At 38.1% G+C, this 3,811-nt stretch overlaps 1 pseudogene; it reads right to left on the reverse strand.

Annotated features, from left to right (window-relative positions):
• Positions 1 to 872: 872 nt before the first annotated feature.
• LOC132643384 (5S ribosomal RNA) lies at positions 873 to 990 on the reverse strand (annotated as a pseudogene).
• Positions 991 to 3,811: the final 2,821 nt, after the last annotated feature.

Raw genomic sequence — 3,811 nt, forward strand, 5'->3', positions numbered from 1 at the left:
ATAACATTGACCTTAGAGTTCGTAGAATATCCTTTCGGAAGTGCAAATCCATTTTATCTCTAAGTCGTCTTTTTTGAAGGGCTTTTTCGTTTTCGAGGTAATCGTGTCCGTATGATTGCACATTTATCTCTTCAAATGCCCCTCAAGAGTCAGAAACTCCTTAACATCTTTGCAAAATCCTGGTTAGTCTTTCTCAAGTCACATCCTTACTCATTGTTACTGCCCCTCAATCCCATTTATCATAATTTTTTTCTAGGCCCTATAAATTCGACCTTTCATTCCACAGTACCATACTCTATTATTTCCATTTTCTTACTTCTGAAATTCACTCAAATGATCCCTTACCTCTACCATCGTCCTAACTCTCTCTCTCGGAGGCTTTATTTGACCTTCGTTAGCAACGTAATTCCCTTGCTCAGACTCATCCTTTTCTCAGGACATCCTAATCTTCTTACTCTTGTATACCCGCTTTCTCCTTCTCCCTGCTGTTATTTCATCAGGCTTATCCAACTCTGATCTTTAAAGAGACTAATGTCACTTTGCCCTGTAACACTTGTCTCTTGAACTCCAATACCCTGCCTTATCCGTACTCTTAACATATCATACACCGATTATCGGGGAACACACACTGGCTAGCGTAACCACACATAAGATATCGTGTACACCTTTTCTTAACATCTTACTTAGATAGTATCCCAATACTGTTTTAAACTTGTCCTAATTCCATAACTGTAATCCGTGTTCTCTCTCTTACCACGCCGATCCGCCTCATCCCTCACAATAATTTAGAGTTTCCAACCATGAGTTTCACACGCTTGTAATTTTCCTCAGATTATTCTTATTCGTCATCCTTCTCTTATGTCTGAATTTGTAGGACTTCTTAGCAGACTACTTAGGGGGTCACCCATCCTAGTACTACTCTCACCCAGGCATGCTTAACTTCGGAGTTCTGACGGGATCTGGTGCGTTAGTACTGGTATGATCGCTTCCATCCGACTGCGTGGCCTTTATCACATGACCTAAAAAAGGTTGAAGTTCTAATGAATCCTAATAAAATTTCTGTAATGCATCTCCCTCCGGATTGGAAATGTCCTTTACTCTCCTAATAGAACAAATGCTAGCTTAGCCTTCAGAGCTCCCAATAACAACCACCAATCAACAAACACAACTACCTTCTATTCCTAAAATTAAGATTACTAGTTGTGGCCAAAACATCTTAGTCGTGATTTTCCATAAGTACTTTGGTTATCGGTTCCTTTAATATTCCCATCTATCACCTATTAATGATATCCTGCAATAATTGTACGCACATAATAAATCTCAATGAAAGACCCACATACCTGTAGCCAGCCTGTCCTGCTCTTGGTCTGGAGGGCTGGAAAGTGAAGTATCCTCCCCAGCGTCCTCTTTCCATCTACTAGTATAGCCCTCTTCATCTCTCCCATCCGAATTCGAGGGGTATGAATATCCTGGGAACTCCTGATTTACCGAAGGCCAAGATTGTTACACCTCGAAAATTTCATGTTGTTGTGTCGTAAGTAGACTACCGCGAACTTAAGGTTAACATGAAGCTCTTTTGACTATAAAAATGGTACTTGGTAATTTTAAAACGCATACGATAAGATTTCGAAGTTATATGGATTGGTGAAATGAAGTTTGATAAAGACAAGTGAAGTACAAGTGGTGTTTAAGAAAGGTTTCGTAAACTAGTACGTTAAGGATTATTTGGTAATGCCTTGGAGAGGAGTTATGAGGATATTTAGATTGTTAATGAAGTGTTAAACAAGTGCTAAGAAGGTTCCATAAGGGTTGGAGACCAAATGAAACGACAAGAACAAGTTCGGAAAAATGGTGAGTTATACGACCCATTATACGGTCCGTATAACAGTCATAGTGAAGGGTCATCACTGGATGACTTATACGGTCACTTATACGGATAGTATAAAATTATACGGATTGTATAAGTGTCCGTATAATTCTTGACGGGCAGTTTTGTACTTTTTATAAATATAAGCCCCAAGTTCATATTTTTCATTTGCCATCTTCTCCACACCTCTAAAGAGTTCTAGAACATTCCATACACCATACCAACATAAATTCAAGGTGAATCAAAGATCAAACACCTATAATCAAGGAAATCAAGTGTTTAGATGTTCAGTAGGGTTGTCAGAAGCCAAGCATCTCTTTGGAATTGAAGTTAGGGTTTTCCCCAAGGGAAGTATTCTCGTTCAAAGCCCATTCCTACATAATCAAAGGTGAGTTTTATGTTCATTCAATGTTATTTATAATATTGAGTGGTTGAAAGACTTGGATTATGAGACGAAGTAAAGTATGAAGTTCAAATATGGAAATAGTGGTATTCTTGTATAGTAACTTTACTTGAATCATAGTTCTTGATACGTAATGAGTATAATATTGCTATGAATGATATTAAAGATGTTGTAGAGGCAATATATTTGAAGGAATATGACGTTGTGTCATAATTATGGTTATGGATGACTTTGAAAGGGGATTTTGAGAATTTAATAATGTCTAGCTTGATGAAGTTTGTTGATTATGATATTGTGGGTATTGTTATTGAAGTTTGGGAGTTGTTTATTATATGGAGGAATGTTTCGGAGCAAAGGATATGTTGCCCAATTCTCATTAGCTTTTAATCGCTTTAACTTAAGCGTAAGTATGTTTCTGGTTATCAAAGCCTATTATGAATTCTCTTGAATATAGCATAGTGACTATTGGAGGGAAGCATTTAGTCGATAATACTAGAGAGACATAAAGGTATGTAAGGCTATCCCCTTTGTTCCAAAGACATGACTCCTACCTTACGATTTCCTCTATATTTTCATGACTTCCTTATATTCTAAATGTGGAAAGCTAAATGTTCTTGAGGATTCCTTAAGAGAAATACATGAGATGTGTTCCATGATATTGATGATGACGATTCTATTTCTAAAGACCCCAAAGTCATGACTTAATGCCTTTATGAAGTTTGTGAGCTTATTCTATGTTTTCCTTGAGGATACTCGTTGTTGTTAGTCTCACCCCATTCTACTAGTTCCTCCAAGGTGAGATATGCCAATCATGATTGTTCCATAATATAGTCGGAGGTTACCAACCTTATGTCACTCTGAGAGGGTTATTGCTTTTACTTGACCTCTCATGCATGTATTATGATATGTATATGTACGATTACACCGTGCTTAGTTGGCCGGGCTGTTACCACTACGACAAGTGTAGTGGGAAGCTATGATGATGATTACGCCATGTCTAGATGGCATGGGCAGACACTGCTAGTGGGCGGCATGAGATGTTTATCCCGAGCGCGGGCTAATGATGATCACACCGTACCTATATGGTCGGGCAGCTTATATATGTATGATATGATATTATTTTTATTACAAATGTTAGCATGCATGACTCCGCCTTAGGAGGCAGTTAGTTACAGTTTATCTCTTTATCTTCCATTCTTGTATCACTTTATCATGTTATTGTTTATGCCTTACATACTCAGTACATTCCTCGCACTGACGTCTTTTCTTTTATGGATGTTGTGTTCCTACCTACAGGTAGACAAGGAGGCTGCCCGGATCCTTAGGAGCTATATCAGCTTATACAGAAGCACCCTACTATTCCGGAGGTGTAGCTTCTTGACGCATTTTTTTGTGTTCATATTTGGGTATGACGGGGTCCTGTCTCATGAATACACCAGGATATATTTTGTATATCATTTTTGGTAACCTTGCACGATAATGTGTGTGTGTGTGTGTATATGTGTTTTGTAAATGTTAATGACCATCTTATGAAGAGTTTT

Source organism: Lycium barbarum, chromosome 5 (assembly GCF_019175385.1).
Source record: "Lycium barbarum isolate Lr01 chromosome 5, ASM1917538v2, whole genome shotgun sequence".
Lineage (NCBI taxonomy): Eukaryota > Viridiplantae > Streptophyta > Magnoliopsida > Solanales > Solanaceae > Lycium > Lycium barbarum.